This window comes from Mustela lutreola, chromosome 1 (genome assembly GCF_030435805.1).
Source record: "Mustela lutreola isolate mMusLut2 chromosome 1, mMusLut2.pri, whole genome shotgun sequence".
Classification (NCBI taxonomy): domain Eukaryota; kingdom Metazoa; phylum Chordata; class Mammalia; order Carnivora; family Mustelidae; genus Mustela; species Mustela lutreola.
Genome location: NC_081290.1, coordinates 64,699,062 through 64,711,936, shown reverse-complemented (window position 1 = coordinate 64,711,936; position 12,875 = coordinate 64,699,062). Strand labels below are relative to the sequence as shown.

Sequence of the window (12,875 nt, the reverse complement as noted above, 5' to 3'; positions counted from 1 at the left end):
GTCACCTCGGCGAGACAATGAAGAGAAGCGGCCTCAGCAGGGTGTCCTCTGTCCTGTACCCGGCTATACAGGAAATGGGTCCACTCTTCCTCATTAAAACTGATGTTGTCCATAGGTTTTCTGTAGACCTCCTTTACCGGCTAGCAACACTGCCTTCTACTTGCAGTTTGCTAAGATCGTAGCTATAGCTGCCTAGTCACCAGTGTCTAGAGTTAGTGAACTAAAGGTACTTCCTTTCTCATAGCATAAATGTGGTTTTCCTCCAGCAACAGCAGAAGCAGATTATGTTTCTGGAATTTACTACCAAAGTGGTTCTACATGCATGCTCACTGCATTCCAACACCCCATGAGGTAGACACGTAATTATTCCCATTGTACAGATGACGACACAGAAACTTAGAACAGAAACTTCATTTCTCTAAACACCAAGTAAGAGGAAGAGCTGAGATCTGAAAGCAGACTAAGCTAACCCCAGAGTGAAGCTCCTCACCGCTGCAGACTGTCTAGTAATAACCTACAGCTACCCAAAGGGTCCTTCCGGCCCCAGAGGGAAGGACTTGCACAGCAATGGTCTATACCTAACTCGGTCTGTCCAGGAGGTACGTTCTGTGCGCAGTCCCACCTGACCAAGGATTTGCCTTCAGGAATCCTTCAAATCATCAAAGCAGGACAAATTCAAACGGGGGAAAAGGAAGGTAGGATTGAATATTAAATTCACATGAAATAGGTCCCAAAATTTTGAGATTGAGCTATTGTTCCAGGGACCCTTTTTAAGAGAGAAAGATGAGGCACGTGGGTGGCTCAGTCATTAAGCGTCTGTCTTCAGCTCAGGTCATGATCTCAGGGTCCGGGAATGGAGTCCTGTGTCGGGCTCCCTTGTCACCAGAGAGCCGGCTTCTGCCTCTCCCTCTGCCCCTACTTGTATTCCCTCTCTCTCTGTCTCTCTGTCAAATAAATAAATAGTCTTAAAAAGAAAAAAAAAAAAAAAGAGAGAGAGAGAGAAAGAAACAAAGAAGTTTCAAAATGTTTTATAAGGAAAAAGAAAGAGAAAGAGAACATGCCAGTGACTGGGGGCGGGGGGGGGGGGGCACAGAGCAGAGGGAGAAAGAATCATAAATGCAGAGCTTGACATGGGGCTTGATCTCATGACCTGAGTCAAACCGTGCTCAGACATTTAACTGACAGCACTACCAGGCACCGCCCCTGTGGGTCCTTCTTAATCAATATCAGCATGCTGAACAGCCTATGACTGTTTTCCAGAGAACCCATTTTCCAAAGACCCTACCTTGTGACACTAAGAAAGGAATTGACTGCCCCATCAAATTCAAGTGACCCTTAATTGTATATAAATATCAGAAGCCACCACCATTTGGTGACTCCACAAGACACGGCGGGGGTGACAGAGCAGCTTAATTTGGGGGGCAGTGGCGGCATGTTCTCTAGTAATTTTAAAGCTAGGAGAATGTCATTTCATTGCAGGCTCAAAAAAATCATCCTCAATGGCCCACGTCATCCATCTGCTCTGCGATGGCCCAGAATCCACATTTCCACTCCATGGAAATTCTACGTTCCAGGTTTAGGAACGTGGATATGCTGATCCAAGGATATGCTCATCCAAGTCCAAGGAATGAGAGTCACTTCCAACTAGTAGCTTCTTTCCACTCTCTTCTAAACACTGGTCAAGCTACCTCTGTTCAGCCCCTAACCCAATGACTGATGCCCTTACAAGATGAGGGAAATGGTGACAGAGACCCGAGGAGGAGGCCACGTGCATCCAGAGATGGACAGGAATAAGGTGCATACAAGCTGAGGAACACCAGAACCTGAGACAGAGGCACAGACAGGCCTTTCCACAGCACCTCCCCAGGACCCCAGCCTCTTGACACGGGCCTTTCGGACCCCCAGCCTCCAGAACTGCAAGGATCTCTATCCACCGCCCAGACCGTGGCACTCCTTACAGCAGTCCCGGGAAACTCCTGCAGCACTTCCTACGGACACCCGGCTGAAGGCCATTTCTGCTCCTGCGACCCTGCCTTCTGGAAAGTGTATGGGATGGGACAGGAGGAGAAAGAAACCGGCAGGCCTCAGTGTCAGGAGCGTGCTGACTTTTACTCCAAGACATCACCTAACCTAGGGCTGCTCAAACATCTCTCAAAGAAGCAAATCCCAATACTACACCTGAAACAGCTTATGGGGGCACAGGTGAGGAGCACGAGAAGTGCCGAAAATCCCCTCTCCCCATCCACCCCTGCCTCATGCCTAGAATCCTTTTATTTATCTGTTCATTCAATAAACATCTGAGCACCTGCTCTGTGCCAAGCACGGCTTTCACAGCATGGAAAAACACGGAGCTAAACCAAACCTCTGTATTTTACAGATGCAGCCAGGGGCCTGCAATGGGTGCAGCCCAGGACCCCCATGGTCCAGCTGGGAAGCTGCTGCTGCTTCCACCACACCATCCACCCCTCACCTAACCTGCAGCCTTGCTGTCATACGGCTCTGAAGGATCACGGCAAAACCTTTTTACTTTGCATTAAGCCTATCTTTCTTAATGAAAGCTTTCGGTTTGGCCACGAGTGTTCACCAGCCCCACAGCCCTAGAGACACTTTGAGAAGCTGACAGCCCTAAACTTTGTGTCAGAGGGAGAGCGAGATCAGCTCTGACCCCACTTCAGCCAAGGGCGGACTGCAGGGTGCTACCCAATCCCTCTCGAAGCTCCCCTCTGCCTGCCCTGGCAAGCCTTGGGCACGTCTACTGGAGGAGTTGCCATTTCCATGACAGTTTCAACCCCATAGCTAGGGGAAAAATGGTTACAAATACAGTTCCTCAATGTGCACTTCTGTGTTTGGAAATGGGCGCACAAAACACGGGGGCAGCAAAGATACTGTGTAAGGGGAGGAATGTTTGCCTGACACTCATCAATGCAGCCCCAGCGTGGAGAGCAACATCCCGCCAGTGGCGCGGCCTGGGCCCAGCTCCTGGTCTCTGGGAAGCGCTCAGGGCAGGCGCGGCCTGGGCATGAGATCACACTGACGGAAGGAACTAAACAAGAGGGATGATAACAAAGTCCTCCCTGGGGGTAGCTGAGCCCACTCCCGGGGCCTAAGTGAGTGCTGACAGACACTCTGCCCAGTCTGGAAGGAGAAGGAAGGGAAGACATTCTTACAGGTGTCACAGCAGGCAAAGGCTGCAGGTGGGAGGGTGCCTGAGACCGAGGTTCTGAGGGTCACAGGAGTCACCTGCCTGCATGAACTGCGTCAAAGCTCTTACATATGCACCGACTGTGGTTCTTTGGCAAAGGGCACGTTACAGCACAGCTCTCAATGAACAGGCTGCATCCCCGTCTGGATGAAACTCACTTTAAAACAAAACCAAAAACAAGAGAAGTTAAAGGGAAAGATCCTGGTCCTCCCGACTATCTCCGAGAGCTGTTCTGTCTAAAGAGCCAGTGACCGTACAGTGGCCAGGCCTAGCTGCTCTGATTCTTTTCCACGAGTTCTAGGGAAATTTTAGTGAGGCTCACTTGCCCACAGACCACAATTGTTATCACCCCCTCTCTTCTCCAGCTCCCCTCCTCCGCCAGCTCTCCAGACTGTCCTTGGACTTCCCTACCAACACTCGCTTCCTCCATTAGCACCACCCAGCTGCAAGATGTAAGTCACCAGTATGCAATTTCAAATTTTCCAGTAGCCACAGTAAAAAGGAAACGGGTAAAATTAATTTTAGTAATATATTTTATTTAACTCAATAGATTCACAATATTATCAATCCAAACATAATCAGAGTAAGACATCACTGATATTTTATATTCTTCCCCCACACTGAGTGTTGGAAATCTGGTGTATGTTTGACACAGCACATCTCAAATCAAACTAGCCACAATTCAAGCACTCAAAAGCCCTATGTGGCTCATGGCTAACTAACTGAACAGCACAGTCCTCACTGATGTCCAGTTCTATGAATTTAAATACCATCTATGTAGCAATTACTCCAAACTGTACTCTTTCTCTCAAGAATCCAGGAATTCTAGAGCCATCAAGCTACAAGACAGTTAGGTGTCTAACTGGCTTCTCAACTTATAATAGGTCATTTAAAAAAAAAAAAAAAAACCCACAAAAACTGAATTCTCACCACCAACAACCTTGCTGAGACCTTACCAATGTCAGCCAAGGTGACCTCCTGTTTCCACTGCTCAAGGCAAAAGCTTTGGCATCATCCAGACCCCTCATCCTCCTCTCAAATCCCATACCTAACCCACCAGCAAATCCCTAGTCCTCCCTTCCTAACACATCCAGAAGCAAGGTCCTTCGCCTGTTCTGCTCTCCCTCTGGACGACGCTCAGCTCCTCAGAGAGCTCCTATCTTTCCCCCTTACTTCCTTCGTTTCTCAGCTCAAGTGGCATCTGAGCAGAGAGCCCTTCCTTGTCTGCCCTATACAACACGACCCCCGTCTCCCACTTTATTTTTCCTCTTAGCAGGAGCTGTTGCTTGACAGTTGTACCCATTCGCTTACTCATATTGTCAGGACAGAACAGGGCTGCGGGTGCACGGGGAGCAGGGGCCCTCAGGAGAACCTGCTGCAGGGCCCAGCAGACCCACAGCCACCCGCTGCTGCACATTCAGAGTCCTCACGGTGCCCAGTTTTTAAGTAAATAAAGCCCCAAATAATCCTACATACCCACTAATGGTGCTCTGTTCAACTGAGCCTGACTGATGGTTCAATTTTATTTTCATTCCTGACTTGCCTGTGATGGGCTTAGGATTCATTTTACTAGATTTCAGAAAATGAAATCCCAGGGATAGGTCTGAAACTTAAACTGTTTCCCTAAAGCTTCAAGTAAAGCACACCTTAAAAAAACAAACCAATACAAAATCTAAAAACTGCAGTTCAGTACCAACTTCCTACTGCTGTTTTTACAGCTCCTTTAAAGACTTTTTCAGTTTGTAGCATTCTAGATTAGAGGTTTTTCAACAAAATACACACTGAGCTCACATAGTCTTAATTAGTAGTTTTTAAGAACACTTAAGAATGCTGTAGGTGCATTTATATAAGGCATTCCAGAAAGTCTCCAAGTTGGTAACCAAATTGTTAGTGGTGGTCACTCAGAGGTAGCAGCATAAGGAGGCACGAGGATGAGGGATGCTTCTTTTAAATAATGTTTACTGGACTAGGGCACAGGGTAGGGGGGCGGGGTCAGCTGGCTAAGCATCTCACTCTTGATTCAGCTCAGGTCATGATCTCAGGGTTGTGCGATCAAGCCCTGTGTCCGGCTCCACAATGGTTGTGGAACCTGCTTAAGATTCTCTCTCCCTGGGGCACCCAGGTGGCTCAGCCCGTTAAGTAAGCATTTGCCTTCAGCTCAGGTCATGATCCCAAATGTATGCACATGCACACACAAACACACACCTACAGTGCCTGTATTCACAGAACTCCCACTTCTAACTATAAACAAAAGCAGCACATTCTCAGGCATACTGTAATGATTAAACTACTGTCTTACTGCCATTATATCTAATACAGACACTAGTTCATCCACTGGGATAGCCCTATCATCCACAATTCTTTCAGGCAAGTTTTAAGAGAGATTTATTAGGAATATATAGATTTCCGGGACACCGGTTAAGCATCCACCTTCAGCGTGGGTCATGATCCCGGAATCCCCTGGCAGGCTCCCTGCTAGGTGGACAGTCCACTTCTCTCTCTGACCCTCCCCACTCTCGTGCTTTCTGTCAAATAAATAAATAAAATCTTAAAAAAAAAAAAGTTTCAAAATTGGGGCACCTGGGTGGCTTAGTTGGTTAAGCATCTGCCTTTGGCTCAGGTCATGATCCCAGGGTTCTGGGACTGAGCCCCATATCAGGCTCCCTGCTCAGTGGGGAGTCAGCTTCTCCCTCTCCCTTGCCCCTCCCCCATGCTTGTGCACATGTGCTCGCTCGCTCTGTCTCAAAAATTAAAAAAAAAAAAAAATCTTTAAGAAAAAAGTTTCGAGGGGCGCCTGGGTGGCTCAGTTGGTTGGACTGCCTTCGGCTCAGGTCATGATCCTGGAGTCCCGAGATCGAGTCCTGCATCGGGCTCCCAGCTCCATGAGGAGTCTGCTTCTCCCTCTGACCTTCTCCTCGCTCATGTTCTCTCTCACTGTCTCTCTCTCAAATAAATAAATAAAATCTCAAAAGAAAAAAAAAAGTTTCGAAATTATAGCTGGTTTTCCTTACCTAGTTTCTCCCTCTCCAGCCAGGGGTAACAGTGATGACCAGACAAAGGAAGAGACAAAGAGCTATGTGGAAAGCCTAGTGACCCAGAATGCTTTGGAAGCAATACCAAAATCAGAATTTTAACAGTCCTCCAAATTCTAAATAGAGAGATTCTATCACTTAATAGTTACAAGACATATAAGATTAAAATGAAAACATTTGCTTTACTGAAAAATAACATAGTGTGAAATTTGACAATTCCCATTTCCACTGACTTTCTTAAGCCACAAGCAAAAAATCTGGTTCATCTACAGATAGGTCTGGTCTGCCTGTCCTCAGAATAATTTAGGACCACTGTCACTAATGTGCTCATGCAAGAGCCCTCTCCAATGAAGTACTCACTTCTCTGCTTGGTATCAAACTAATAAAGAACAGGATTGTAGGTGGAAAACCCAGAGAACTTTTTCTTTACACACACACTTAGAAGGATGCCCCAGGAACAATCTGTGAACATTGTTACAGTAAACCAGCACATACAATCTATCAACTTAGCCAACCACTAGTGTCTTCTACACCTGCTTAAAGTACTGGCTAACAGCTGCTGCTTACCAAGCATTTATTATGTGCTGGCCCTGTTCTGCATCATGGGCATGCATGAAGCTCTCACCGAGAACCATTCCAACCCTGCTTCCCCTCTGCTGAAATCAGAGACTGCAGGATGGCTGACTTGATTCCCTCAAGTATTTAATAAGTACTACATAAAAGACCACACTGCACAGTAGAAGAAATCAAGCAGTGGGGTAAGGTTTCCGGTCTTCCCTCAAGAAGTTTATAATCTAGGAAAGACCTCCACGTAAAGACTACACTAAAATGTCATAAGGTAAAATAACTGAGTGGGGGCATCAGTCAAGCACTGTGTGGGAGAAGAATGATAACGAGTTAACTCTGACAACCCAGAAAGAAGTTTCTTTCATGGAAGCAGAAGCATTTAAGCCAAGCTCCCAGTATTAAGGATTTTGATAGGAAGAGAAAGGCGCAAAGGATGTTCCAGAGTAAAGGAACTGGACAAAACAAGCACAAAAGTGGCCAGAAGCCTAGGCTGAAACACGAGGTGGAGGTGGTGAGAGAGGGGCAGTAGAGACAGGGCTGAGAGTTCTAGGAGACTAGGTGGCGCTGGTCTTACAGTGATTTCTTTACCACTAAGACCCGACTGGTGGTAGTGTCTCTAAGGAGAAAATCTTTGTAGAAGTAAGCCTACCAACAGAACTAGGCCATATCTCAGGTGCAGCAGAATGGCGGTTGGGGGGGGGGGGGGAGGTTGTGCTGAGAACCTCTGCAGCGCACACTGGAGACGGGGATGATGGGATCTGATCTACCCACTGTGCAATTCTGGCAACAGAACACAGGAAGACCAGGGAGACCAGAGAAAGGGAGGCCATCAGCAGGCCTACAGTAACAATCTACAGGAGTACTGGAAGGGCTCACTAGGGGAACTGCTGAGAAAAACGCTGATGGAAAAGAGACATGGGGGGTGGACCTCGTAAAAACCCAAGTTTCCAGCCTGGGAATAGTAATGAGGGAGACAAATGTGTGGCAAAGGCATCCTATAAGCTTCTATCTGAACAAGGACATGCCACACACAAAGTATAGCCACTTTAAGTGACGCTGCAGAGCAAAAATAGCACAGACAAGACTGCTCTCATTTCACAGAATAAAGACACTGAGGTCCAAGACAGATTTAACTGACTTGCCCAAGCTGACACAGGGGCAAAAGAGGAGCCAAGACACCAACCCGAGTCTTGCAAACCCAGGCCTAATGTTCTTTATTTTATTTAATTAATCAATTATTTATTTATTTTAAAGATTTTATTTATTTACTTGTCAAAAAGAAAGAATGCACAAATAGGAGGAGCAGCAGGCAGAGGGAGAAGCAGGCTCCCCGCTAAGCAAGGAGCCAGGTGTGGGACTCAATCCCAGGATCCCGGCCAGGATCAGGACCTGAGCCAAAGGCAGACACTCAACCGACTGAGCCACCCAGGTGTCCCCTAACGTTCTTTAAATAACCTTCCCAAAAACCAAGTTACTTTTTATATTGTAACAAATGTCCAAAAAAAAAAGGGCGTTTTAAACAAAAAATGCTTTAAAAAGGAGCTTTAGGGAGGCCTGGGTGGCTCAGTGGTTTAAAGCCTCTGACTTTGGGTCAGGTCATGATCCCAGAGTCCTGGGATCCGGCATCCGCATCGGGCTCTCTGCTCAACAGGGCGCCTGCTTCCTCCTCTCTCTCTGCCTGCCTCTCTGCCTGCTTGTGATCTCTGTCAAATAAATAAATAAAATCTTTAAAAAAAAAAAAAAAAAAAGAGCTTTAATCTGCTGGGAGTGCAATTTTATCTCAAAGGTAAGAAATATTCTGGGGCGCCTGGGTGGCTCAGATGGTTAAGCGTTTGCCTTAGGCTCAGGTCATGGTCTCAGGGTCCCACATCAGGCTCCCTGCTCAGCCGGAAATCTGCTTCTGTCTCCCCACTCCTGTGCACACACGCTCTCTCTATCTCAAATAAATAAAAATAAAATCTTAAGAAATATTTTAAAGCTTGTGCTCTCGTTCCCTCTACCCAACAAAGGGACTCACTTCCCAGTCAGCAGTGCAGGCTCATGGACCCTGAAGTTCAGACACAGAAGAGAAAGGTGGTTGTTTCTAGTTTCTATAAAAATCCCACCTGGTATTATGTGAGAGATCAAACATAATGGAAAAGAAATATTGTAAGTATTAAATACCTTCAATGTAATAAAACTATTTTGAACATTGTGGCTGGTACTCTTATGTTTGTTTTTAAAATACTTAGTAATAATAATATACTACATAAGGAGAATGACAGACTTTGACTTTATTTAGCAAACATTTGAACACTTTTGTGTTAAAGCACCTGAGGCAAGGTGCTGGGGGCAAAATAATGGTATGGCCATCACAGCCAGAGTTTCACATATGCAATGTAAAGTGATACAGGCAATGATGAAAGCAAAAGAGAGGGTTATGACTGCAGCAGTGAATAATTCACATTCACAGGGTTTCTAAAGGGCTCCAGAGCACATAAAATGGGGTGTGAACTTTTAAAAATGGGAGAGGGCGGGAGTGAGAGCACTGCAATCAGAGAAAAGGACATAAGCAAAGAAGGAAGTAGCGGGGCACACTTAGAGAATGGAGCATAGTTCCATTCGGTGACAGTGTAGAAAGGTGACAGAGCGGTCAGGTAAAGTTCAGAGATGATTCGGGCCAGAATGAGGGGCCCTGAATGTGATGCTCGTGTATCTGACTCCAGGCTCCAAACAACAGGCAGTCTTAGCTCTCTGAGCCAAAGACTGGCAAGATGTGATCTGTGTTTAGGAGAGAGGACTCTGGCAGCCAGGCAGAGAGTGCACAGGAAGGGGTGGAGAGGAATCTAAAGAGAGCATCAGCCAAGAGAGGAATCTGTGGCTTTACAAACTAGCACTAACTAATCTTGTATTTTAAAAGCAAAGGGCTTTTGACAGAATTACTTCACATCTCCCCTCACCTGATCACCCCAAGCACCCTGTGGGACAGGTATCATCATTCCTTCCGTATTACAGACCAGAAAACTGGCTCAGAGGCCATTAACTGCTCCAAATCCAATGCTGCTAAAACAGGGAGAAAAGGCAAGCACACTATGCAAAATAAAAAAACAATCCTACTGCTTCCGAAGCAAAAGTAAAGGTATATCATTAGAGAAATGCTAAAAATCCATAATTTTCTGAAATGTTGGCAGCTTGTGCAACAAATAAGCTAATTACCATTAAAATTATTACAGATTTGCTTCTTGTTTTTGCCATGTTAAAGACTCGTACTATTCTTTAAAAAGCAAGAATCCCTCTAATTCCACTTCCTATGGATTTAAATACTTAAGAGTAGTAATCTCCCCTCCACTGAATGTTCCAGTGGCCAAACAAACAAACATGAAAACTGATCCATGTGCCCAAACTCAAGAAGTAAACTACTTTTGAAATAATTAAAAATTCATTATTTAGCACATACAGCAATTCAATCTAGTATACACAATAAGGCATGGTTACAAAGAGCTTACCTAAAGGTAGGCAAAGGCACAATTTTGGAAATAGTTTTTGTCACAAAGAAAAGGCATAAAAAGGATTTTGAGACCCATTTAAGAATGGATCCATCCAAAACAACCAATGACAGAATATTTGACCTTCAGGATGCAGACTGGTAGATTTCCCCCGCTTTAAGTGCATAGTCTATGAAACGGTCCAGGAATTCTGGCATGGGTCTCAGACTGCATAGGAGAAATCTAGCTTGGGGATCTGATTGTTTAGTTTTATCCACAACATCACCTCCTATTAACAAAACTGCCTGCCCGCACCCCTTCACCCATCTTCTACCACCGGGTTGTCTTTTTTTCTTTTCTTTTTTTAAAAAAGCAAAGGCCCAAAGATGTAAAACCCATTCTTAGAAACTTGGGACAATGAATCCAAGCATCCCACCCAGCTCATTACTAGCAGGAATCACAATTAAATGATCCCAAGGAACCGCACGTCCCCTCCCCGCCTAATCTCCTACACCTTCTTCTAGATTAAGTCTCTACACCTCGCCCAGAGGCCCCAAACTGAGAAACCAAAACTGGGTTCGGCCACGACCTGGGCGGGGCGGGGCGGGGCGGGGGGCAGGGGTCTCGTCCCGGGGAGCCCGGCGGGCCTGTCACCTGCGCATTGCCCGCGGCACGCTACCCCCTCGGGCGGCAGGCGGCCCTTCGCACGCGACGGCCCCGAATCCCGGGCCGGGGAATGCGGGGAGCTCCGCGAGCCCGCCGCGGCCCCGCGATTCCCGCATCCCGCCGGCGCCGGCGACTTTGCCGGCCCGCAGCTCTCGCCCGCGGCCGTAACCTTCGCCGGACCCCGCGCCCCGCCCGCCCCGCGCCACAGGCCCGCGCGCCCGTCACTCAGCGCCCGCCCCGCCCCGCGCGGCCCCTCCCCCGCCGGCGGACTCCCCGCCCGGGCCCCCAAAGGACAATGCTGGAGGGGAGGGGCGGAGGCACGCGCGGCCGAGGGCAATGCACCGGGCGCCCACCCGCCGGCCGCTGGAGAGACCCGCCGCCAGCCCCGCCGCCCCCGGGTCCCGCGCCCCGCCTCGCCTCCCCGCCGCGAGCCGCTCCCCGCGCGGCTGCACCAGCCCATTGTGCGGACTCATCGTCCGGCCCCGGCGCGCCCGGCGCGGAGCGCAGCCGCAGCGGCCGGGACTGGGGCCTCCGGGCCCCGCCGCACGCCCCGGGCCCGGCCGGGGTTCTCGCGGAGCCCCCAGGCCCGCCGGGGTAGTCCGGCCTCCCTCAGGCCGGCCCCGGGCCCCTCCGCGCCGGCGGCCGCCCCGGCCCGCACCCACCCGCCCCGACCCCGGCCCGCGGTACCTGCCGAGCGGCTGGGCGGCGCGGCGGCCGGCGGGGGCGCCTCCTCTCGCGGCGAGGGCTCCGAGCGGCTGCCGAGCGCCGGCGGCCCTGGCCTGCGCCTTACGTAAAGCGGCGGCGGCTCCGGCGCCACTCGGCGGAGGGCGGGAGGCGGCGCGCCGCGGCCGCTCCGCTCCGTTACCCGGCAACTGGCCTCAGCGCCCCGCCAGCCGGGCGCGCTCCATATCCTTCCGCCCAGCCGCCGGATTACATCAGCGCCCGCCCGGCCCGCCCGGCCCCGCCCCTTCGACCGCCCGGCCCCGCCCCCACAGCCGGCGGGCCCCTTGGGCGGGCCGCTCAGGGGCCCGGGGCCTGGCGGAGCCACTGGGCGGGGCGTGAGTGCTGGGGGCCGCCGGGAGGTGCAGGGCTGCGGGTGGGAGCCCACCCCACGTGAGGGCCGTCGGAGGGGAAACGCCCCCTGCGGAGGGGCGCGTGGGGCTGCATCGGGCGAGAGCCCCTCAGCTCCGCGGCTGCCCCTCCCCAGACCCCAGACACCATCGGGGCCGCGCGACTCGCCCTGCACCGCCACTCCCGCGGCCCGGTACAGCCCCCGCCTTTCCGGGTGCAGGCTCCACCTGTCTGCGCCCCCTCCTACCCGCGTCCTGGGATGGCTGGAGTGGGCGGTATAAAATAAAGACTTTAATTTTTTTTTTTTTTTTAAAGAATCCCAGAAGACAAGCTAAAGAAATGTGACATGGCTCTTTTTATTAAGTAGGCAAAAATAAATTCTGGAACATTCGGAAGTGGGAACCAAAAATGTGCACTAACCTTTTAATCAACGTCTCTCTTCACACCCACCTTCCTTAAATGTGATTCCTAGTCCTGTCCTTAAAAAGCAAATAACTAAGGATGATTGGCACCAGAGGGGATGAAGCCCAGGAGATTAGCTACTTACAAAGAGGAAACCTGTCCAGAGGGGCAGTGCCCTACCTGGGGTCATTGTTCCGTTGATGTATTTATTGAGCACCCACCAGGTGCCAGGCGCTGGGCTTTACTGTTGAGAACTTGAAAGGCAACCAGTTCACAGGCTCCTGAGAAGCAGAAGTACAGACTGGGAAGGGTCCAGCTGGGTACGGAGAGGACTGTTGGAGGGACGACCATGGAGAACTATCATTTACATGCTACCTACAAAGTGGTTTTCTGCAAACATTTCTTTTGCTCTTCAGAAGAATCCTGAATATTATCTGCCATATCACAGGTCAGGAAACTGAGGCTCAAAGA

The 12,875-nt window shown here is 49.6% G+C and overlaps 1 protein-coding gene across 6 annotated transcripts in view; it reads right to left on the bottom strand.

The window, feature by feature from the left end:
• Positions 1–11,874, bottom strand: part of KIAA0232 (KIAA0232 ortholog) — an 83,424-nt gene extending 71,550 nt beyond the window's left edge. For 2 of the 6 annotated variants that reach the window (XM_059165771.1, XM_059165798.1), the window contains exon 1: positions 11,619–11,852. The gene's annotated coding sequence lies outside the window, so the exon portion shown is untranslated. Of the gene's footprint in view, positions 1–11,618 lie in introns of all 6 variants that reach the window. The other 4 variants (XR_009351628.1, XM_059165820.1, XM_059165787.1 and 1 more) reach the window with 4 other exon arrangements.
• Positions 11,875–12,875: the final 1,001 nt, after the last annotated feature.